The sequence below is a fragment of the Gopherus evgoodei genome, chromosome 1 (assembly GCF_007399415.2).
Source record: "Gopherus evgoodei ecotype Sinaloan lineage chromosome 1, rGopEvg1_v1.p, whole genome shotgun sequence".
Classification (NCBI taxonomy): Eukaryota; Metazoa; Chordata; order Testudines; family Testudinidae; genus Gopherus; species Gopherus evgoodei.
The window spans coordinates 83,956,547-83,982,984 of NC_044322.1; positions in this window are offsets into that span (position 1 = coordinate 83,956,547).

Sequence of the window (26,438 nt, forward strand, 5' to 3'; positions counted from 1 at the left end):
TATTAATGATATTTTATAGGCAGTTTTTCCTAACTGGCACTGACTTCAGGACCATGAAAAGGAAATTGTAATTTCATTGGTGTATCATAGATTGTAAACCAGTGCATAGTTTGGCTCAGACAATTTACCTCATTCAGTTAGAATATTGGTCCATTAACACTATTATACTGCCTCTGGCAGTTCCACTATCTCATGATTCAGAGGAGGCAAATCACCCACACACCTTGCTAATTCATCTAGTCCTTCTCTTAAATGCTGTCTGCAAATAAAACATTATTTTTGTGATTCCTATGAAGAGAAGCCAAAGTCCTGAAGCATAAGATTTGATTCCTCTTTATTAGAATACATAACAATAAGTAAAAGCAGCAAAGAACCCTGTGGCACCTTATAGACTAACAGACGTTTTGGAGCATGTGCTTTCATGGGTGAATATATGTATACATGCATCCGACGAAGTGGGTATTCACCGACGAAAGCACACGCTCCAAAACATCTGTTAGTCTATAAGGTGCCACAGGATTCTTTGCTGCTTTTACAGATCCAGACTAACACGGCTACCCCTCTGATACATAACAATAAGTGTTATTAGTCATAAAATTACACAAGAAATCACAAGAAAATTATTTCCCCATCTCTTAATAAACACTAATTCTGATTCAGAATAATCAGATTCTCCACCCCTGGCTGTAATGTAGACAGCAGTTAAAACAACCCTGCTGTGGAAGAGTTGTCTCACTATAGGTGACTTATTATTTTTTTGTGCTAGTGCTCCTCATGCACTAGGTACTTGCCAAACATAAGAAGATATGGTTACTGCTCAGCTCAAAGTCTGAGACTAGACAGACAAGTAGGCAAGGGTCGGGAAAGAGAACAAAAAAAGAGATTGGTAAATCTTGTTTATTTGTGCAAGCAGAGGTAGCACTGAAGAATAGAGGTTTTAAGATGGATTTGAAAGTGGGAAAAGTAGGGTCTTGCAGATGGACATGAAAATTGCTCCACTGCATTGGAGCAAAAGGTTCAATTTCTGATGCTGACTCATGTTATATGCTGTCACATGATGGAATTTGGCTTTTTTATAAACTCAGAAAATTGCACACAAAAATCATATTAACAGAACATGGTTAGGGTTGCAAGTCAAAAGTTAGGAAATGCCAGAGTTAAGGTTGCCTATTTTTTTTTATAGGATTCCTGCCTTATTTGGTGTACAAGATGGATCTGCTCCACAGATGAATCAAGGATGTGTCATGGAGGAGCCTGTTTCATTTATTGCAGAAGCTGAAAGGTATATAGTGAATGACGTAGGGTGTTGCAGAAAGAGCTAGAAATCTCATTTTAACTTCGTTATTTCCATTGCAGAAAGAGAAGTGGTGGTCTCTTGATTAAGGCAGTTGAATTCTGTCTCTGCTTATCCACATAGTTCCTGTGTGATGCTGAAAAATCACTTAAACTTTTCAGACCTGGGGTCTGATATGCAGAAGTGCTGAGAACTTGGAACTGAAACTAAAGTGAATAGGAGTTTTGCTGTGAACATTAAAAAAAATGCTACTGAATGGTAAGTACTCTGAAAAATCAGGTTATCAGCATCTCAGCCTGGGCACCCAAAATTAGTGGACACATTTGACCTTAATCTTTCTGTGCCTTGCCTTTCATCTTTAGAATATAAATACACTAAAGATCATGAAACACTAAAATAGTACAGTGATGAGTGCCAAGGAAATTAATAATTCTGTCTTCAGAGCAGGGATGAATAATTAGTTGGGCATCATCCAGTGGTCATGCAGATGAGGTAGGGGTTCTGTCAAAAATATAGTATGTGATATTGGACTTAACAACCATAATAATGACAAAGCCCTGGTTGGGATGATTTAGTTGGTGTTGGTCCTGCTCTGAGCAGGGGGCTGAACTAGATGACCTCTTGAGGTCTCTTCCAACTCTAATCTTCTATGATTCTAACATAAATCTTATGCCTTAATTCATAAGGCATATGCCCAAAGGGGCTGAATTAAATTTATGTAGGCAACTTGAATTCTGACGTTTTCTGACTTTTGAGTGATTGACTTTGCAACCGTAATAATGTTCATGTAATGTAGTTCTGTGTAGTAAATAGCAGTTGGATCAGTGATGGGCAACCTGCAGCCTGTGGACTGCATGCAGCCTGTCAGAATAATCCATTGGTGGGCCGTCAAACAGTTTGTTTACATTTGCACAGCCGCTCATAGCTCTCAGTGGCCGTGGTTTGCCATTCCCAGCCAATGGGAGCTGTGGGAAGTGGCGTGGGCCTGGCTTGGGAACAGCAAACTGTAGCCACTGGGAGCTGCGGGTGGCTGTGCAAATGTAAATGAACAGTCTGTCGGGCTGCCAGCGGATTATCTGATGGGCCGCATGCAGCCCACGGGCCACAGGTTGCCTACCACTGAGTTGGGTGGATGACTATAAACACCCTTAATGGAGCTAGGTTATCTGACCACTTAACTCAGCAGGCCAATTTACACGTACCAAAAAAAACAAAAAAACTTACAAACATCTTCTACGCACTTTCATCTTTCTAGGTACAGTGATTTGTCCTTTTATAACATTGTAAAAGAGAAACAGATAACTTTATACCATCAAGAAACTTGACAAAGAGGAAGTATGTGGGTTTGATATCTCCACTCTCAAAAGATACAATTCACATTTCCACTTCATCTGAGGACCAAATAGCAATTAGAAGAGATCGACTTTATTTTGAACTTCAGTTACATTATCGTTTGTAAAAGAATGAGGCTCTGAATTGATAGTCTGATGGAAAAAAGAATAATTGTGCAGTCAGACTTTTAGACTATTTATTTCAAAGAGTATCATTAAAAAAAACTTGAAGGGCAAAACAAAAGTAGCTGTAAAATACATTACAAGGGAGAAGAAAAATGAAGGGAGAAGTGTGGGTAGAAAGAACAAGAAACCTGCCCAACATTCTTCATTTCCTGTCACAGAAAGCAATGTCAATATGAAATAGAAGGGAGAAAAAAGCTAGCATTACTGTAAACAAGACAGATATTGTGAAATTGGTTATTATAATGTAAGCAATATTACTTGAGCAGGTGCGCATATGGGCCTGGTGTAATACCCACTGACTCAATGGAAAGACTGCTGATATACATTAGGTATATTGTGAGGTATTGAATGCATTGCAGTCACTTGACAACAGCAAAAAATATCTGGGTTGTCTACATTACAAAATTATGTCAACCTATCTTACTTTGTCATACAGCTATCACAGTTATTAAATCACTTTTGTGTGTGCATGCTTTGCTTCTGGTGTCAGCCATGCACATCCTGAGGGTATGGCTACATTTGGAATTTCAAAGCGCTGCCCCGGCAGTGCTGCGGGAGCACTGCCCCGGCAGCGCTGCGGGAGCGCTGCCGTGGCAGCGCTTTGAAGTATGAGTGTAGTCGGAGCGGCAGCGCTGGGAGACAGCTCTCCCAGCGCCGCAGGTAAACCACATCCCTTACGGGTGTAGCGTGCAGCGCTGGGAGCCGCGCTCCCAGCACTGCTGCCCTGATTACACTGACGCTTTACAGCACTGTATCTTGCAGCGCTCAGGGGGGTGTTTTTTCACACCCCAGTTGCAGAGCTGTAAAGTGTGAGTGTAGCCAAGGCCTCAGTAGGAGTGCTTGTATTGATTGTAATGTCTGTGTCGGGCTCCTGAATGCCAGTAAGAGTTGCTGTAAGCAATGCAGTGTCTACACTGACATTGTGTCCACCTAATTACATCATCCATGATTCAACAGCCACAAAACGCTAAATAAACAAATAAATGGCTTTTATAACTGTGAAGGTAATCTTCTAAATGTAACTCAAATGTTAACCTATGCACTGCTGCCTTCTTCCAAATGCCACCGTGCAGGTATTTAATTTTTTAACTTGTTGTCATTGTATTCTTTTTAACATATCTATACTACTAAAATCAGAGATTTAAAAACCCAGGTCCTCAGTCCTGCACTCATTACTGTTTGAACTCAATAGGAGTTTAGCTTAAGTAATAAAGGAAAGACTGGGCATCTACATGTTTTTTCTTTCATCCATCCCTGGTATGCTGCAAATAAACACCCTGTTTACCTCTTTACTCGTGTAAATCAGGAGCAATTCTACTGAAGTCAAATGAGATGCTGACAAATGTAAACCACAAGGAGAGTCGGGCTCTATATTTGTAAAAGGAATCATGTTGCATATACTTGCAAATCAGAATCCAGTCTATTTCTTTAGTGACAGTAACAGTTATTATTGTTAACGTTAAAATAAAATTGGGGAGAAAAATCAACCTGTAGTGTCCATAAATAATGGATTGACTTTACATATTAAATTTGTAAACATTTGTGATTGGACTTAATTTGCTAAATTTTTTTCTTTTAATATGTTTGTTTACTTACATTAAAAGTATAATTCCACAATAAATGCTTTCTGTTTCCTTGGTGACTGTCTGTGAATAATTATAGTCAAGATGTTGTAAAGTACAGTCAGCACTAAACTTCTTATGTATAACAATGTTATGATAAGAATAAGTTATGCAACTAGTACAGCTTTAACATATTACTCCCTACAAAAATGTTAATTACAAGGCCTACTGCAAGTATTTGTGGTGGTGACAATTACTGCCTTCCTATTACTAGATTTATTATGTAAAATTATTCGCTCTGGATTAAGGCTGCAAAATATATATATAGTATATATCATATAACATGAGCAGTGCTTCTTATTTATCAGTGAGGAGAAAAAAGATATGTTAGAACAAGAGTATTGGGAAAACAACACAGAAAAAATGGTGCCCCACATGTAAACACTTCATTGCATTGCTTTTCAAGGGAATGCTATAATAGACTATCTTCTTAGAAACAGTAAATAATTCAGTGCAGAACCTCTCTAAAGAGAAATTTAAAAAGCAGAAAAACATATTTGCTTAGCAACTAATTTGAAATGTTGGCATTCGTGTCTATTTTTAAAAGAAATATATAGTTTATCCCATCCAAAAGACTCCATGTTTCTGATAACCAGTCACTGCCAGTAGGTGCAACATTCTTCTTCTACCACTTAAAAGTGCTGTTGTGCCACAGATCCCTGATTCCATGCATTGGCTCTGCTGCAGCTAGAGTTGTAAAAGTAACTTCATTTAAGCATCCTTAATTTTGTGGTGAAATCACCAATCTAGTTTATGGGCTAGATAGCAACTCAGTGTTCAGTGTGGAGCCGATGGTTCCTGCTGAAGCTGCTGTTAGTGCCTCCCTTCATGCTAGCCTAGACAGAGGACCCTCTCCTCAATTGTTAGCACTTTTCCTATGCCTTTTTCATGCAGGATTTAAGTAATGCAAAAAACTTTCCACTAGTCCTTTGCATCTGAGGGAAAGTGGGGGCAGGAAGGGTTTCTCGGTCTTTATCCGTACAGAACTGAAAAAAATATCCTGAGTCCAATATGGCTTCCATTGACATCAAGAGAAAAGTTAATGAATTCTATTAGAGCTGGATTAATGTTAATATTGTATCTGGTAATACTAATAACAATAATAGTATTTTTAAACAGCTATTGTATAGCGGTAGATTATTTGAGTCACTGGACTTTGGGAGTCATAAGGCGTATATTTAGTCCTTTAATTTTTGTGTGTAACTCCCATTAACTTCCAAACGTTGGTTTGGGTTGGTTTTTTTTTTGTTTTCATATGTATCTGAAGGAGAACATGGCACAAAGGACATGATCATGTACTTTTTATTTTGGAAAAATTCCCATTGAAACTTAGGGTACAATGGCATAGCAAATGAAGGTGTGACCTTAGTGTAGGTGGGCACACCTGTGTTAGCTTTAATCTAGGTAGCCTGGGTAACAACATTAATGAACACATGGTGGCAGTGGCTCCTGTGGGGATAACAACCCGAATATATACCCAGAGTCCCCAGCAGGCTTGTACTACAGCAGCTAGCCAACGCTGAAATCCATGCTGCCACATCTTTGTTGTTATTGTTAGCTGTACTAGCTAAATTAAAGATAGCATGGGTATGCCTACCTGCACTATGGTTACAAATTTATTTGCTGTGTAGACATACCTTAGTGGAATCATTGCCTGAGTAAGGAGAGTGAGGCTCAGGACTGCGCACAAAGGTTGAGATTTTGAAAGCCAGCTGGGGCATTTAGACACTAGTCTAACATACAGATACCTAAATCCTCCAGCTGGCTTTGAATGCCACTGTCAAACTTTCTATCTGGAGGTATTTGGAAGGGTTGCAATTGACACCAAACTCCAAAGACATCCACAACTAGCAAGTCTTGCTCTTTACAAGCCACCTATATAAAATTTGTGTCAGGTAGATCTTCATTTAAATAATCTATTTGATAATATTCAGGGTTTCACTATTGGTCCTTGAGATGAGAGTGTGCACATTAACTACAGATATAATGCCCTTAATATGGAAGTACACAATAATGACATTAGAATGAGTTGTAGATGTGAGATTTAGAGAAGGACTACCTAAGGTCCTGATTCTGCATCACCATGCTGAGTAATGGCTTACTCCTTTAGAAAGGGCTGTGTTTATTTGTTGGCAAGGATTTTGACAAATTTAATGCAGGTGCAGTGTTTAGGGGAGAAAAGAATACTGTCTTCTAGGGCTGGCATAAGGAATGTTTAGAATAAAAACCCATGGGCTGTGTGGGTTTGTGTGAGTTTCTGTTGAATATTTCCACGCAAAGAGTAACTCAGAATGATGTGGGGCTAAGCAGGGAGTAGGTGGACTCAAAGCCAAACTGTTCCCCTTACACACCAGCCATCAGAACTGACTGGCCACATAGGAGAAGTATGTTACACCTCTTAAAATTTCACACAGCTGAGGTGTGAAAACCAAGGGAGGAGAAACTGGTTTTGTAGTTGGCAAGCCATTCACAGTCTTTGTTTAATCCTGAGCTGATGATGTCAAATTTGCAGATGAACTGAAGCTCAGCAGAGAAATTTGACACCAAAGACTGTGAATGGCTTGCCAACTACAAAACCAGTTTCTCCTCCCTTGGTTTTCACACCTCAACTGCTAGAACAGGGCCTCATCTTCCCTGACTGAACTAATCTCATTATCTCTAGCTTGCTTCTTGCTTGCATATATATACCTGCCCCTGGAAATTTCCACTACATGCATCCGACGAAGCTCATGCTCCAAAACGTCTGTTAGTTTATAAGGTGTCACATGATTCTTTCCTGCTTTTACAGATCCAGACTAACATGGCTACCCCTCTGATACTTGACATCTTAGTAGAAATGTCAATCTTTCTGGTTCTATATCTGTGAAACCACAGTAAACAGAGAAAAGGAGCTAGCAAACATGGAAATGGATACTATTTTTTTAAAAAGAAATGTGGTATTGAATCCATTATACTCTCCAAAATAAGACCAAGATGGGAAGGGATCCATCAAATGATAGGGGTATTTTGATTACACATCTATCTGTTCCTTAAATTTCATGCGAACCTGAAATAGAAATGAGTGAACCATGAGTTAAAGGTGGATGGACTTTTTTTTTTCAATTTGAAGTATTGAAGAAAAGAATATGGAAAAAGGAAATGCATTTAAATTTGTACAGGAATTAAAAAAAGATTCCAATGCACATTGGTATTTTGTTTAAAATGTTTAATTGCCCCCATAATTTTAGAGATTACAGGCTGGAAAAATAAATAAATGATAACTGCACTAAATCAGTTGAGTCATATGGGTGTAAAGCTGGAGAGATGAGAAGAAGAATCAGGGCCATAGTAACTTCTCTGTGATTATTACTTGTGTCATAAGATATTAAGACACCAATATATATTCACTAATGTTTCAGGTTGAATGAGAATCATGTAAGTGGATGAATGCCTTGTTATTCACACATCATATCATATATCACTTAAAACATAGAATTAGAATTGGAATAGAACTGGAATAAAATTAAAGCAAGACAGTTGTGTAAGCAGTGTATGCTTGGGGCGTATATAGGACTAGCCTACAGAGTTATGCACATACAGACCTCTCAGCAGTTCTCCAGAGTCTCCGTTTTAATTTTTTTTTAAATGTTCAGCAGTTGTAGTTGTGACGAATACTTTCAAAACATGATGTGTGAGTGTAAACAAAACAGAGATGTTTGCATGAGTGTGCAGAGAGCTTGTAAATATATATTAGCAGTTAGCATTAGTCGACCCATTAATTAAAATATTATAAATATATGATACATGTGTAAGCAGAGTCAGGATGAGCTCTACCCTGACATCTGGTGGTGAATTATGGGGAGTGTGAAAAGAATTTCAGGGAGTGTGGAAAGGAATTTCAGGTATTTGCATTGGCACACCCACCTCACCTAGCATAACCCACGGCAGCCTGGGATGGTTATTTTGACAGCTCTGGGATCCCCAATTTCTTTGTTATTGGGGCAGAAAGAATAAAGTGGTGTTACCCTGATTATATGAATGAGGAACTATGAGACTGCTTTATGACAGAAATGACTCAACCTCAATTAAGTAGCACTTGCTAGACAAGGGACATGGCTTCCAAAACTCAGTGAATTGAGAGAGGTTGGGGACTGGTGTGTGTACCTGATGGTATGGGACCCTTTTGAGGGCCTGGAACACCAATTGCACAGCCTCCTCTCTCCACTGTTAAAGAGTAGAGCTAATTTTGATTCCATTAGGAGTCCATCTAAAGGCTGCTGAGCTGAATTCATGTTGGACCAATGGTGCACCAGCACCGGGGCTCCCCTACTATGATCTGGAATTGCTAAGATTTGATATCACTAAAGAGCTGGAATTACTGAGCTGAGTGCTGTGCTAACTAGTGGGGGAGCCTGAAGACCTATCACTAAGCGGCTGGCAGAGCGGAGCAGTTTGCAGCATGTTGGAGCAGCCCAAGGAAGAGTGAGCAGAGTGGAGTGGTTTGTGGGGATGGCTGGAGTGGCTTGTGGGTTGGCTGGAGGAGTGGCACAGCTGGTGTAGTGGAGCCGGTTGTGGTGAAGACTGCAGCAGAACTCCACGGAGAGGAGAAGCAGTTGGCCTTGGCCCACATAAGGTGCCCCTTACCATTCTGTGTGGGCCCCCCCAACCATTTCCACCCAGGCTGAGGAGGGTAAAACTCTGCAGATAAACTTTTGAACTCTGGGGTGGCACTGACGAGAGACCTTTGGGTTGTTGGACTTTGCGGTGATTGGACTTAAGACCCTAAGGGGGAAAGGACATTGCCAAATGTACTTGGAGTTGGGTTTTTCGCTTATAGTTTGCGTTATAATCCTGTTTGTGGTGTTTCTCCAATGTGATGCTGCATTATTTTCCTCCTTTTTTAAAAGGATTTTGCTACACTCAGACTCCGTGCTTGCGAGAGGGGAAGTATTGTCTCCTAGAGGCACCCGGGAGTGTGGTATGTAAGTGTCCCAGGTAACTGGCTGGGGGCTCGAGCCAGTTATGCATTGTGTTATTGAAATGGAACCCCTGGATACTGACCCTGGCCCTTGTTGCTGCCAACTCAGAGGGGCAGAAGGGTTACACATGCAAATATTATAATTCCAATGTAAAACAATTAACAGATTGGGGACCTAATATACACTTAAAATGGAATTTCTGAAAATAATTTAACTTCAGGGACTTAATTGAAGCTAAGATTATCCTTCAAATACTCATTTTATCAGATAAGGACATCAATCTGATTTTATTGAATTTTAAATTAATTTGCAATAAAATTCAGTAATCTCATACCTGACATATTTCTAGATGGCAATTACATGTTGCAGTACTTAAGAACTAATTAAAATCTACCTTGGGTATTTTCCTGACAGAAACTCTATTTTACTATTTTGTGAGATATATCTACACTACAGGGACTTTACCACCACAGCTACATCACCATAGCTATGTCGTAATATAGACACAACCTACATCAATGGAAGGGATTTTTCCATTGGTGTAGGAACCCTTCCGCCCTTAATGATGGTATGTAGGTCAACAGAAACATTCTTCCATTGTCCTATCTATTTGTACACTGTGGGTTAGATTGGCATAGCTCTGCCATGCTGACGTAGTTATATTGACCTACATTTTAATTGTAGACCGGGGTAGGCAACCTCTGGCATGCGGCCTGCCAGGGTAAGCACCCTGGTGGGCCGGGCCAGTTTGTTTACCTGCAGCATTGGCAGGTTCAGCCAACTGTGGCTCCCACTGGCCACGGTTTGCTGTCCCAGACCGATAGAGGCTGTGGGAAGCAGTGCAGGCCGAGGCTTCCCGCCACTCCCCTTAACATCATTCAGCCAGAATGAAATGGCAAGCTGAGGAGCTTTTTCCTTGATTGCAGGTCCAGCAAGCAGTCCTCCCCATGCCCTCTTCTCTTCAAACCATATAAAGAGAGCCTGATTGATATGAGGGGCTTTTCTTTCCTGCCTGCAGGTATGGCAGCTATTCAACTGTCTGTCTTTGTATTTAGCCAAAAGCTTACTCTTCTGCTTCCACATTCTGCATACAAACAACCTGTTCAACTCCCACTTGACTGCAACTTGGTTTTGAGTAGCCCCCTGAGTTTGACAGTCTCAGATAATCTGTACTTTTTTCTTTCAGTGAGACAATTCTTGGCATTTTGTCTGTGTTTGCCAGAAAAAAAATACATAAATAAGTGGAGGATGTTATGGCACGAATGTTGCTGTTATGCAACAGCTATGTTGCTGTTACTGAGTGTACAATTCACAGTAGGGAAAGTGTTCCCAATGGAAGTGTTGCTCATAAACAGTGGTTCCTCTTACAAAGTGTAGCTGCAAACAAGCATCTACTGTACTTATTACTGTTTAGCTTATCAAATTGATTTAAACCCTTATGTTGACACATCAGTGTGAGACAGTACTTCAGATCTGTAACCCAAAAAGAATAGTTCAGATGTGGTTATCTCTCTCATACACTTTGCAATGAAGATTGATGCACAAAGATGGCCATGTCTCTGAGCAAAATTTGGTTGGGAAAGGAAAAAGGTTGATTCATCTGAAAGAAATAGGTCTATTTTGGTGTTTAGATAGAACTGTAGGACTGGAAGCAACCTTGAGAAGTCATCCAGTACAGTCCCCTGCACCCATAGCAGGACTAAATATTATCTAGACTATCCCTAACAGGTGATTGTCTTCTTTAAAATCTCCAGTGATGGAGATTGTACAGTCTCCCTGTGGAATTTATTCCACTGCTTAATCACCCTGACAGTTAGAAAGTGTTTCTTAATGTCCAACTTAAATGGACCTTGCTGCAATTTAAGCCCATTGCTTCTTGTCCTATCCTCAGAGGTTAATGAGAACAATTTCTCTCCCTCTTCCTTGTAGCAACCTTTTATCTTTTTGAAAACTGTTGTCCCCTCTCAGTCTTCTCTTCTCTAGATTAAACAAACATGTTTTTCAGTCTTCCTCATAGGTCATGTTTTCTAGAACTTTAATCATTTTTGTTGCTTTTCTCTGGACTTTGTCCGATTTGTCATCATCTTTCCTGAAATTTGTTGCCCAGAACTGAAACAATATTCCAGTTGAAGCATAATCAGCAGAGAGTAGAGCAGAAGAATTACGTTTTTTGTCTTGCTTAAAATGCTCCTGCTAATCCATTCCAGATTGACATTTATTTTTTTTGCAACAATGTTATACTGTTGACTCATATTTAGCTTGTGATCCACTGTGACCCCCAGATCCCTTTCCTCAGTGCTCCTTCCTACCCAGGTTCTAGCTGCTTTCGAAACATCTAAGATAGTTAGACAAATAATTTTCCTGGAACATTGAAGTTGTGGGGATTCCATTGATAGTGTCATGTTAGCTAAAATATGACCACTTGTTTGAAAATATAGAGGGCTGTCTTCAGATCTTTACTGATGATAGCAGCATACATTATTGAGGGTGGTATCTGTAGAAAAAAAGATTGTCACTATATAAATATTGTGCTCTTTTAAAGGCATAAACATTGCCACTCACATTTACATATGACATAGAAATGCTTTTTGGCAATCACTAAAGCACATGAACAGTGGCTATTATATTCCCACCCCTTTTCAGCAAAATATTCAAGCTAGAGATCTGACTGTGAATTTCATTAACCACTGTTTTACAGACATGTACCTAGTCCAGCTCCTTCTGGCTTTTAGCACAAAGGAAAGTGATTAAGTGTATCACTATGTCTATATAAAGAACTTATATTTTGGTAAATAAATATTTTTGTTCGAGGATGAAATTACATGTGCTAATGCTAATAACAAGGCCATTTCAACCTATTTGATATTCTTTGACAGGGCTGATACTAACTGCAAATAATTAACAGCTTTTCATCCGAACAGCATGATTGTCTCTTTTGAGTACCTCCTCTTTGCATTATTTTTTTTTCAGTTCCAATTTTTGTCTGCAAACTAGTCTGTGGAGAGGAGGTTTTTTTTACCATTTCTATAGTTCAGAGTATTGCTAATAGCTCTTCTGGAAATCTTTAATTTTGTACTCTCTTCTTATTTAGAAATTCCTGGTCAGTTTAGAAAGATTTGGCTATAGTGCAAGTCATTTAAGAAGGAATCATTAGGAGAAAAACTCAGTTTTACTATCTTATCCAGTGTCATTTTAGGAAATGATTTTCAACCCTCCTGAAGCCTTAAGGCCATATACAAAAATGTGTGTGCAGTTGCGTGCCTACTGAATGTATATTAATTAGAAAGAGTGGCTAGAAATGTTACACGGAACTGTCTGGCCTGGCAGACATGCTGAGGAATGAGAGACAGAGACAGAATGTGGTCTCAACATATTGCAAAAAAATGACCTCTATATAGATTATGCAATATCTTTCATTAGCAAAGACATGCAGAAATTCAGTATGGATTTGTAATTTAATTTGAGATTAGATACTGATCTGGAGTAACTTGGTACAGCTCCATTGAAGTCAATAGAGATAAAGTGATTTTCACTAGCTGAGCATCTGGCCCACTGTGTTGTCCTTTCCAAGAACAGAGGTAGAGTTTATTCCATTTACAAACATTATTTAGCTGATACCTGACCTGAAGATATTTCCTTTCCTTTTCTCTAGTTGACTATAGTTCCTGGGTTTAATAATGCAGCCAACCATCAAAATCTGCCCAGGATAGAATTGGGTCAAGAACTTTATAAAGGATTCTCCATATCTCCTAACTAAATCCTTCTCTTTCCATGATTTCTCAGCACTTACTAAAATGGCAGTCAAATCAAGAATCCCACTTCAACCTTTATGCAAATGTACAGATGGGTAGATTTATTTTATCTAATTTTGAACCCACTCAAATGTGCCTATCCACAGTATAGGTTTTAAATTCCAGTGTAGATCCAAGCTTATCCAGGCTTGTGATCTGTCTAGACCTTTAAAAAAGGAATGAGAGACTTTGTTCAAAACCAAAGACAATATCTTTTGTTCCCAAAGACCCAATGAGATTCTCTGGGTCAAATCTTGGACTTCAGTGAGAGAAGGAACAGATCCTTCAAAAATACTGCTACTATTTAATTTGTAAACATTCTATAAATTGGCTATATAATGAATGCCATAGCTGGCATCAATCCTAAATAACTTGTTATCTCATTGTAACCCTTGTACTGCTCCTTCTCTGTCTTTATCTACCTGTCATATCTTGTTTTATATTTAGACTGTAAGCTCTTTGGGGCTCTTTTGTTTCGTATTTGTACAATACTTAACACAGTGGGGTCCTGGTCCATGACTAGGGCTACTAGGTGCTACCATAATACAAATAATATGAACTAGTTGTCATATAGTCAATACATGTAGTAATTCTGCTACCTCCATGCAATGACAATAATGGTTATGAATTTAAGGGACATAGCCATATGCCCTTTAATTACTTTTCTGTGTGCAAAACAAATGACTGCTAGGGCTTAAATTTCAAACCTATGAGTGTAGTCTTTTCTATTCCCATTCCCAACTTCCCATGATCACACCTTGCATCTTCTCTTTCATTTTTTCATCCCCTGTTTCCCTCTCCATTTGTTCATTCTCTGTCACTCTCTTTCACTCCTTCTCCCTAACTCTTCTCTGTACTTTTCCCCCCCTACTCTTCCCTCTCTGTCCCATAATCTCACTCACTCACTGTGAGGGAGAGCGGAAGAGGGAGAAATAGAGGGAAAGGAAGAGCAAGAAAGGAGGTAAGGGAAAGAGAGAGAGAGGACAGGTTAGGTGTACCTCAGTATCATAAATCTAGTCCCAGATTTGGACCTTAGCGTCCAAAATATGGGGGTTAGCATGAAAACCTCCAAGCTTAGTTACCAGCTTGGACCTGGTAAAGCTGCCACCACCCAAAAAATTAGAGTGTTTTGGGGCACTCTGGTCCCCCCAAAAACCTTCCCTGGGGAACCCAAGACTCAAATCCCTTGAGTCTCACAACAAAGGGAAATAAACCTTTTCCCTTCCCCCCTCCAGGTGTTCCTGGAGAGATACACAGAAGCAAACTCCGTGAATCTAAACAGAGGGAGTCCACCCTCTCTATTTCCAGTCCTGGAAACACAAGCACTTCCCTCTTCACCCAGAGGGAATGCAAAGTCAGGCTAGTAAATCTAACACACACAGAGTTCCCCCTGACTTCTTCCTCCCACCAATTCCCTGGTGAGCTGCAGACTCAATTCCCTGGAGTTCCCCACTAAAGAAAAACTCCAACAGGTCTTAAAAGAAAGCTTTATATAAAAAAGAAAGAAAAATACATAAAAATGGTCTCTCTGTATTAAGGTGACAAATACAGGGTCATTTGCTTAAAAGAATATTGAATAAACAGCCTTATTCAAAAAGAATACAATTCAAAGCACTCCAGCAACTATAGACATGTAAATACAAAAGAAAAAAACAATAACCCTTATTGTTTTTATGAACTCTGTACTCACAACTTGGAAACAGAAGATTAGAAAGCAGGAAATAGAAATCCTCTCATAACTGAGAGAGCATACAGGCAGAAGACCCAAGAACAAAGGACTCCCACACAAAGTTCCCTCCACCCAGATTTGAAAAAGTCTTGTTTCCTGATTGGTCCTCTGGTCAGGTGTTTCAGGTACTTTTTTCCAGGTGTAAGAGACATTAACCCTTAGCTATCTGTTTATGACACTCAGTCCCTCCCATTCTCTGCTTGTGGCACATAATAGTTTAATCTCCTTTGGGCTGTAGTATTTTGGTCTTATTTTGGCTTTTGGCTTTGTGTGTGGGCTCTGAGTGGTGTTAGTGGCCTGTTATATAGAGGAAGCCAGACTAGATGATCTGGTGGTCCTTTTTTGCCTTTAACTCTATGGCTCTATCAATGTCTAATAAAATATTTTATATAGTGAGTAGCCTTCCTTGGTAAAAAAATATTTAAGAGATGCAAATCCTTTTCTCAACTGAATGAACAATCTAGTTTAAGATTACTATAAATGTGTAAGATTTATGTAATTTTTTAAAAAAATGCACCCAGTCATGAGTATGGTGAGTGTAAGCATGATGTAAACTCTTCTCACGCTAATATGTTTAAGCTATCCTCATGATATGTGAAATCAGTGAAAAAGAAAGTCTCTCTCTCTCTCTCTTTCTCTCTCTGTGTATATATATGAATAAAACGAAGGCACAGTAATACGCAAGTAAAATATTTTACTAGAAAAAGAAAAACATCCAGATCTAGTCATCCCCTCTTCTCCCAGTTCAAAACAGTATTGTCATAGAAAAGAGAAGAGGGAAGAGGACACATATCAAGGAATTAAATAAATATATTTTTAAAAAATGGAATAAAACATAAGGAACTCCTATGCCGCTCTTCCCCCTCCCCACTTTCTCTCAGCCCCAAAACTATCGGTTATAACTGCACCATTGGTTATATTGTCTTGTCACTGTGTGTGCGGCTGTGATGTACTTTACCTGCTTAAATATCATGTCTGACACAAGGCCAGCATATTATAAGCCACTTGCTGTGTCACTACTTTTCCATTCCTGCCACTCTTTGTGATGTTGTACTTTGTTATAGTTCCAAAGTAAGATATTAGTGTATAAGGTACCTGTATGACTGGAAGGCTCATATGGCTTCAGTTTCTGGGAGGCCATCTGTTGTATGTTTCCTGACACATGTTCCTGTGCTATGTCACAGAGCTGGTTTTGGTAAGGTATAAATGAGTTTATAATGAGCTTGGGCTCCAACAGCCTTTGGGTGTGTGGCTAATGGTGGTTTTATAGTAGCCCAGAGACCATGCCTGTGGTAATATGTTTCCTTCTTGATGCTCCTCTGTGGTGGTACATATTGCTAATGAGTAATATACATGTTCAGCTAACTCAGGACACCTACTTCGACCATCATTGCTTTTCCAGGGAGGCAGCTGCAATAATAATAAAGAAATGTACACTTGATAGATCAACTTTTCTGCCCATTTCTTTTGTTGCTGTTCTGTTATTACACTATTGTTAGTTACAGTGTTGTTTAGTTAAATTGCACCAATAATGTAGTCAAGAGATCAGACATTGGTTTGCATTCAGGTCATTGCTCATTGGCTTTATATTCATCTACTGAAACTACTTGCAACACACCACTGAAGGCAGCAATGCTATGACCGAAAAGCCTTTGGAAGGATTCATTCAGCTAAGAATCTACATGAAGAACTTTGAGAAACAGGAGAATAGTTTTCTTCACACTTGAGGAAAGTGGCTGTACAGATGTAGCTTGTTTATTCAGGGCATTATCTCAGCCCTCTGATTTCTGGAAAATGAATGGCAAGTACAGAATATGGTGAAAGAATTCAGAAAAACTGGATTACTGCAGGCATTTTCTCAAGGATGTGAATGTATTTTTTTTCTAAGTAGCTGCCTACAGTTGAACTAATCCAGGAAGTGACAGGAAAGTATACCTTGACTGAGCTTCAGCATCTAAATGAAGAAAAACAAACTTTGTATCAGTAGTGGTTAGAAAACAGTCATCTGATACTATCCCTGTAACTAGTCATTGTAGAGAATGAATAGCGACCCCTGACATATGATTGGAGTACAACTTTTCATAGCTCTGACCAATGTCAGTGATGGGGGCTGAGAAGCGGAGAGGATTTTCTTCCTTGCATCCCTGTGACTCACAGCTCTATAACAGAGCATCATCAACAACGACTGCCCCCAAATCTTTGGGCAGAAATTGAGCAAGTGAATTCACCTAAGTCCCTCAGATTAGAAGAAAATGTGTCAAACTGAAAGAGGTGGTTGCAGCACTTACAAATATTATGGAAAGCAAAATATTGTTCCAGAAATCAAAGGGGGCAGGGAATCCTTTCACAGTGCTATACCACTGGTGATTTACATCACGTTATTGTAGAAGCAGGAAAATATGACAAACTGCTAGACAAAGAGATTCAAAAATAACCTGAACCCAGTGTCACTGCCACATAGTCCTATATATGGCAAAGAATTGGGGAAATTTTGAATTCCTTGAGTATAAGAAAGACTTATTTCTCTAATTCCCCATAGGTAGCAACAAAGTGTAAACCATATTTTTTCTGCTCTTATTTCATGTCTAACTTGAGCCTCTGGACAGACTCTTCCTGAATTAATTCTTACACAACTTTTTGAACCTGTCCCAAGCTCATTGTTTCTCAACAACAGCTCCACCTATATCTCTTTGTATAATTCTCTTCAGTCAGAACAAAATTTACCCTGGGGAACCCACTAATTCATGTATCATTTAGGTTAAGAGTTTAGTAAAGTTAAAAAGATAGTACTGGATACTTATCTGAGTAATGAGAATATGCACAGTTGTATTAAGTAGGATAAAATATAGAAGGAACCGCCGCAGGTAAAGAAACAACGTTCTATATGGGTGTGGTAGGATCTTCCATAGCTGGGTGGCCTTAACGGCTAGATCTTTCAGTCGGTAAGGCCAGAAGGAGTGGTAGAGGGACCCAGGCTCTCCTTCCCTACTAGGTCCCAGCCCAGAGCCCTGTGTAGATCAACCCCTAAACAGGGGAGATGGATCTCCTCCCAAGAAAGAGTCAAGACCCACTTCCCTGGGCTACTTCCTACACATCTCTTCAGTTTGGGACATGGCCCCACTACACCACTTAGTCAGTTGCCCTGGGGCTTTTCTGCAGTTGCTGGGGCTTATCTGCAGTCTCCAACTGGCAGGGCAGCCCTTATGTGCGGAGTGGGTCTAGCTGAACCCAAAGGTTGACAAATTCATGTTGACTATTACTTATCACCTTATTATCTTCTAGGTGCTTACAAATTGATTGATTGATTATTTCTTTCATTGTCTTTCCAAGCAGCAAAGAATCCTCTGCCACCTTATAGAGTAACAGACGTTTTGGAGCATGAGCTTTCGTGGGTGAATACCTACTTTGTCACATACATCTGACGAACTGGGTATTCACCCACGAAAGCTCATGCTCCAAAACGTCTGTTAGTCTATAAGACGCCACAGGATTCTTTGCTGCTTTTACAGATCCAGACTAACACGGCTACCCCTCTGATAATTGTCTTTCCAGATACTCAAGTTAAAGGTGATTATAATTCCCTGGGTTGTCCTTATTCCCCTTTTTCTAGATAGGTACTATATTTGCCCTTTTCCAGGCTTCTGGAATCTCTCCCCTCCTCTACAAGATCTGACAAGGAATCGCTAATGTCTCAGAGATCTCTTCAGCCAGGTCCATAAATATTTTAGGATGTATTTCAGGGACTGGCAACCTTTGGCACGTGGCTCTCCAGGGTAAGCACCGTGGACACGACAGGTAAACAAACTGGCCTGGCCCGCTAGGGTTTTTACCCTGGCAGGGTGCGTGCCAAAGGTTGCCGGTCCTTGATCTAGGAGATGAAAAACACAAATAATGGGGGTTTAAAGCAATTTAGTTTATTTTTAGAATGCATTCTCTCTAATTTCAGCCACAGAAGAGAGAATAGGGACAAGAAAAGGCTTTATTCTGATTCTATTTTAGTGTGCTTGCTCTTGATCATACTACAATGGTAACTCCAACAGCTTTTTACCACCTCTGCCTGGCTGGAAGGTTGAGACCTTTCCTTTTAGATGCCAGCCTTGATTCCCTTATCCAGGTTTCTGTCCCCTTACACTATAATAATATGCTCTACATGGGTTTACACCTTTGTCATGGTACAATTCCCCACTCTGAACCTTAGCATCCAAAAGATGGGGTACCAGCATGAATTCCTCTAAGCTCAATTACCAGCTTAGAACCTGTAGCGCTGCCACCAACCAGGAATTCCAGTGCCTGGTACACTCTGGTCCCCACAAAAGCTTGCCCGGGGACCCCCAAGACCCAGACCCTCTGGATCTTAACACAAGGAAAGTAAACCCTTTCCCTCACCGTTGCCTCTCCCAGGCTTCCCCTCCCTGGGTTACCCTGGAAGATCACTGTGTGATTCAAACTCCTTTAATCACAAAACAGAGAGGACAATTCACCTTCCTCCCTCCTTCTCTTTCCCCTTCCCAGACTCTTCCTGAGAGAGAAAGTAATCCTGACACAGAGAGAAATTAGTCTTTCTCTCCCCCTTCCCTCCTTTCTCCCCACCAATTCCCTGGTGAATCCAGACCCAGTCCCCTCGGGTCTCACCAGAATAAAAAAACAATCAGGTTCTTAAACAAGAAAAGCTTTTAATTAAAGAAACAAAAAACAGTAAAAATTATTTTTCTAAATTAAAAAAAAATGGAATAGGTACAGGGTCTTTCAGCTATAGACACTGGGAACACCCTCCCAGCCTAAGTATACAAGTACAAATTAAAATCCTTTCAGCAAAATACCAATTTGAACTCCTTTCAGCCAAATACACATTTGAACTTCTTCCAACCAAATACACATTTGCAAATAAAGAAAATAACCATAAGCCTAACTCGCTTTATCTACCTAGTACTCACTAGTCTGAACTTATAAGAGCCTGTATTGGAGAGATTGGAGAGAAACCTGGTTGCACGTCTGATCCCTCTGAGCCCCCAGAGTGAACAACAACCAAAACTAATAGCACAGCACAAAAACTTCCCTCCCTCAAGATTTGAAAGTATCCTGTCCTCTGATTGGTCCTCTGGTCAGGTGACAGCCAGGCTTACTGAACTTGTTAACCCTTTACAGTCAAAGAGATATAAAGTACTTCTGTGCTATTAACTTTTCTTATCTGTTTATGACAACCTTGAAGCTATATAGAGACTGAAACCTTTGCAGAATGTAGCTGATAATTTACTGAGTGAAGCATCTCACTGGGTGGTGTTTTTTATAACCTGTAAAGCCCTTCTAATGGCCTGGGACTGGCCTATTTGAAGGGTTTCCTCTCTCTTCATGCCATACTGTCATAATTGCAGTCAGCAGGATGCATAAGATGGACTCTTCATTGCTATAAAAAAGAGGAAGTATCTGGCTGGGAGTTCTCTATGAGAGTTCTAGAACATGTTCCTCCCCATTGCTTCTCAGTCCTTCTGACCACTATCCTATGCTGCTCATCCATGTGGGCACTAATGATATTGACAAGTCTGACCCTGAGCAGATCAGCAATGGCTACAGGGCTCTGGAAGCCAAGGTGTAAGAGTCAGTGGCTCAGGTTGTGTTCTCATCCATCCTCCCAGTTGAGGATAAAGGTCCACATGGGGAAACGCACATCCTGGAGATGAATGCTTGGTTTCACAGCTGGTGTCGATGGGAAGACTGCAGCTTCTTTGACCACAGGATGCTGTTCCAGGAAGAAGGTCTGCTGGGAAGAGATAGAGTCCACCTGTTCAAAAATAGGAAGAGCATCTTTGTGTACTGACTCGCCCAGGGGGAAGATGACAAAAGTCCACAGATACATATAAAAAACAATGACCTTAACATAGGGTTAGATATTGATGAGGTGGAGGGATGGAATATTACAACAGAGAGAAAGGAGCAACAAGAAGGAAATCAGTTGGAGAATACGATCAACATTTAAATGGAAGGAGGCTGAGGAATAAACAGGAAGAACTGGAAATATTAGTACATAAGCTGAATTATGATTTAATTAGCATCACAGAGATTTGGTGGTATAAGTATCATGACTGGAATATTCAGATAGAGGGGTAAAGCTTGTTCGGAAAAGGCAAGTAGAAGGGGAGGAGGAGTGCATTTGTACATAAAGAATATATACACTTTTTTTTGAGAGTCTCTGGGTAAAGATAAAAGGGTTAAAAATAGGGGTCATCTCATGATGGAGTGGGTGATCTACTATAGACCACCAAATAAGGAAGAGGAAGTGAATGAGGCATTTCTAAAACAAATAACAGAAATATCCAAAATACAGGACCTGGTAGTAATGGGGGATTTTAACTACCCAGACATCAGCTGGAAAAGTAATACGGCAAAACACACAATTTCCAATAAATTCTTGGAAAGTATTAGGGACAACTTTTATTTCCAGAAAGTGGAGGAAGTAACACAGATGACAGACGTTTATACTTGATTCTGACCAACAGGAAGGAATTAGTAGTGAATCTGAAGCTGTAAGGTAATTTGAATGACAGTTGTCATGAAATGATAGATTTCATGACTCTAAAGAAAGGAAGGAGTGAGAGCAGCAGAATAAGGATAATGGACTTCAAAAAAGCAGGCTTAAACAAACTGAAGGAGCTGGTAGATAAGGTTAATTGGGAAGAAAATCTACTTGAAAAGGAGTTCAGTAGAGCTGGCAGTTCCTCAAGTAGACAATATGAAATGCACAACTGCAAATTATTCCAATGAAAAGGAATGACAGGAAGAATACTAAGAGGCCAGTATGGTCCATCAGAAGTTCTTTAATGAAAATCAAAAGTGAAGCCCACAAAAATTGGAAACATGGTCAAATTGTTAAGGAGGAGTACAAAAGAATAGTACAAGTATCTAAAGACAAAATCAGAAAGACTAAGGCACGAATTCAGTTACACCTGACAAGGGACATAAAAGGCATTAAAAAGAGGTTCTTTAAATACATTAGGAGCAAGAAAAAAAGTATGGAAAGTGTATGTCTTCTGCTTAGCAGGAAAGGAGAGCTAATGACTGATGACATCAAGAAAGCTGAAGTGCTTAATGCCTATTTTGCTGCATTCTTCACTAAAAAGGTTAATTATAACCAGATACTCAACACAATTAATATTGACACCTCAGGGAAAGAATGCAAAAGCCAAAATAGGGAAAGAACAGGTTAAAAATATTAGATAGTTTAGATGTTTTCAGGTCTGCAGGGCCTGATGAAGTTTATCCTAGGGTACTTAAGGAACTAGATTAAGCAATCTTGGAGTTGTTAGCAATGATCTTTAAGAATCCCTGAAGACTGGAGAAGGGCATAGTACCTATCTTTAAAAGCATAGAGGACCTGGGGAATTATACACTAATTAGGCTAACTTCAATGCCTGGAAAGATATTGTAGCAAATTATTAAACAATCAATGTAAGCACCTGGAGGAAGATGGGATTACAAGGAATACTCAACATTGATTTGTCAAGAACAAATCATGCCAAACCAACTTAATTTACTTCTTTAATACGATTACTCACTTAGTGGATGAAGGGAGCAGTAGATGTGATATACAAGGGATTGGCAACCTTTGGCATGCAGCTCACCTGGGTAAGCATCCTGGTGGGCCAGGCAGTTTGTTTACCTGCCATGTCTGCAGGTTCGATCTATTGCGGCTCCCACTGGCTGTGATTCATTGTCCCAGGCCAATGAGGGTGGCTGGAAGCGGCGGCCAGCACATACCTTGGCCTGCACCGCTTCCTGCAGCCCCCATTGGCCTGGAGCAGTGAATCACAGCCAGTGGGAGCCGCAATCGACTGAACCTGCAGACATGGCAGGTAAACAAACTGCCCGGCCCACCAGGATGCTCACCCAGGCGAGTTGCGTGCCAAAGATTGCCAATCCCTGTGATATACCTTGGTTTTAGTAAGGCTTTTGATACACTTCCTCATGACATTATCATAAGCAAACTAGAGAGATATAGTCTAGATGAAATTACTATATGGCGAGTGCACATCCATCTTTTAACATTAGTTGAAAGACCATACTCAGAGAGTAGTTATCAATGGTTTACTGTCAAATTGAGAGATCTTATCTAGTAGCGTTGCAAAGGGGGCAGTCCTGGGTCCAGTACTATTCGATATTTTCATTTATGACTCAGATAATGGAGTATATGGTATGCTTACAAAATCTGCAGATGACACAAAGCTGAGAAGGGTTGCAAGCACTTTAGAGGACAGGTTTCAAATTCAAAACAACCTTGATCATTTGGAGAATTGGTCTGAATTAAACAAGATGAAATTCAATAAAGACAAGTGAAAAGTACTTCACTTAAGTAGGAAAAATCAAATTCATACTACAAAATGAGGAATAACTATTTATATGGTAGTACTGCTGAAAAAGATCTGGGAGCTATAGTGGACCACAAACTGAATATGAGTTGTCAATGCAATGCAGCTGCAAAAAAAAAAGGCTAATATGATCAGAAGTTTTATATTTAAGATACAGGAGGTAATCTCAGCTCTGGTGAGGCCTCAACTGGTGTATTGTGTGGCACCAAATTTAGGAAAGATGTGGACAAACTGGAAAGAGTCCACAGGAGAGCAACAAAAAAGATAAAATGTCTTGAAATCTGACTTAAAAGGAAAGTTAAAAAAAGAAACTGGGCATGTTTAGTTTTAAGAAAAGAAGACTGAGGTGGTACCTGATAAGTCTTCCAATATGTTAAGGTCTGTTATGAAAAGGTGAGTAATTAATTGTTCTCCATTCTCCATTCAACACTGAAGGTAGGACAAGAAGTAATGGGCTTAATCTGTAGTAAGGGAGATTTGAATTAGCTATTAGGAAAAACTTTCTAAGGGTAGCTAAATGCTGGAACAGGCTTCCAATGGAGATCATGGAGCACCCATTATTGGAAGCTTTTAAAAACAAGTTGGACAAACACCTGTCAAGGATGATCTAGTCCAGTTGTGGGCAACCTGTGGCCCGTGGACCGCATGCAGCCTATCAGGGTAATGCATGGTGGGCTGAGAGATAGTATTTACATTGACTGTCCACAGGCAATGGGAGCCATCTGCTCCCAGCCAATGGGAGCTGTGCAAAGCAGCGCAGGCAGCAGGGACGTGTTGACCGCCTCTTCCTGCAGCTCCCATTGGCCGGGAACAGCGAACCACAGCCATTGGGAGCTGCATGTGGCCATGCATGTGGACAATCGATGTAAACACTGTCTCACAGCCTGCTAGCGGATTACCCTGATGGGCCACCTGCAGCCCACAGGCTGCAGCTTGCCCACCACTGATCTAGGTTTACATGGTCCTGCCACAACACAAGGGGCTACAGTTTATGACTTCTCAAGGTCCCTTCCCCCCCAATATTTCTTTCATTCAAAATACCTCATATTTGGTCACTTTCCAGGAACTCTACACAAGATACCTGTTGGGATGGTTTATAGAGAGGGCTGAGGGTTTGCTTGCCCCAGTAACAAAAGTTTGGAAATGATCTTTCTTTGTAGATAGTTGGCTGGCTAAATTCCCTGTTTGAATGATTATTTTAATGCTGCTGGGGTTTTGTTGTAGTAATAATTATGTATTAGGGCACCTAGAGCCCTGTTATAAGAGTCTATTTATTTAGATTTAAAAAAAAAACCCACTGATAGTTGAAAAGGCATCAAACATAGTGAGGAGGAAATCTTAGAATAGGGCCAATTATGTCACCTTTCTTTATTTTGAATAGTACCTTATTCTGAAAGTAGTCCCACTGATTTATATATGGATACTTAAAGAATAAATTGCAATATAATGTGTAAGTAAGGCTTTCAGAATCCAGTCCATAGTGATCCAAATTGATTCTTAATCTCACAGACTTCAATGGGAGTTTTGTCTACCTAAGGACTTTAGGATTAGGCTCATCGTTCTTTAATACAGAGATTTTTCAATTTCTGTAACATCCAACACACTAGAGAGGCTTGCTATCACTTGTTATAGCAAGCCAATGCTCTAGGCAGTAGTAACAACAACCAGATCACCTTAGGTCTTGTCTATACGGGGAATTAGTCTATAGGGAGTTTTGTATGTGGAGAGTTTGATCTACTGCTGTTTCAACCGTCAAAGTGCACTATGGAACTTTTAGTTCATGGTAGCATGTTCCACAAGGCTAGATAGCATGTGGCAGGCAAGAACACTGTAGATGTATACCCCAACTTGCCATGCACTAATGTCCATCTAGGCAAACCCTTAAACCCCTCTTTTCAATATTTGATTAAACAAAACATTGACAGATAGTATTAGACAATAAATGACATCGGTGCTCAGTATCCCATCCTTACTTTCTTTTGATAAATTTAGTAAGGGAGCAATGGTTGCCAGATTGCAACCATTCCAGTTCTGTATTCAGTAATACAGAACTGGAAGCTATTGATTCCACTACTACTAACAGTTTCTTTCTGATTGTCCCAGATACATTGTACCTAAAAATGCTGTACTTCTCTGAATTTTTACTTCTGCAGCAAAATACTAAGAATGCATTGTATTAGATTTTTTATTTCAGTAAATTTATTTGTTCCAATACATAGCAAAACAATACATCTGCATTTAAAGAAGTACTTTGTGTCCCTTCTTCAACAATTTTCATGCATAAAACTTGATTGCTCACTATCCCGATATCTGACTTGTAATTCTGTCATTAGTGGTGATTAATCCAAATAAGATTTAAATGTTTTATTAGCTGAAAAACATTCAGAAAGAGTCAAGGAAGAAACTGTGGTGCCCTTTCTTACTGTAGCATGAAAAAGACACTCCAGCCAGTTTTTTATTATTTTCATTATTGTGCAAAATCACCTGGGGAAGAAGAACAGAGGAGTATCAAGATGCACCAAGCTGGCTGAGCAGAGGGTGAGAATGGAAGAACGGTAGGGAGTGGGGATGAAGAAATAAAGTTAGAAAGGGAGAGTCTTGAAGGTGATGACAGACAGTCTGAATTCAATCTGATCCCTTCTGTTTAGGTTTCTTATCATCACACCTTGTTCCATGTATCCTGTTGTTCCCTTGTCCATTCCCTATGCTCTGCCAATTCTGCATGTAGTGACACCCCCGTGTCCTCTTCCACAAGGGAGGCTACACTTGTTTTCTTGCTATGCACAGTTCTTGGACTATCGTCACTGCCATGCTCTGCAATTTCATGCATCTAACTCATTATCCTTCTTTGTGATACCCTTTTCTCTACCACCACCTAATCATCCTTCTTTTACTGTTATCCCTTGCAGTGCTGTGTCTAAATTACAGTCATATTTTGAGTATGCTGCAGGGGTGAGGGCACAAGTAGCTTTTTATTCTGCCATCATTTGCACTTAGACCTTGTTGAAAAACAAAAGAGAGCAGTTTTGTGGGGAGTTTCAAAATAAATTTCATTGTGAAATGGAGGGGAAAAAAGCCACTAAATGGACATTTTGGACAGTTTTGAATAGAAAACTGTGAAAAGGGGAAGGAAAGATATCTTCACCTCAATAAGAATGAAATGATGA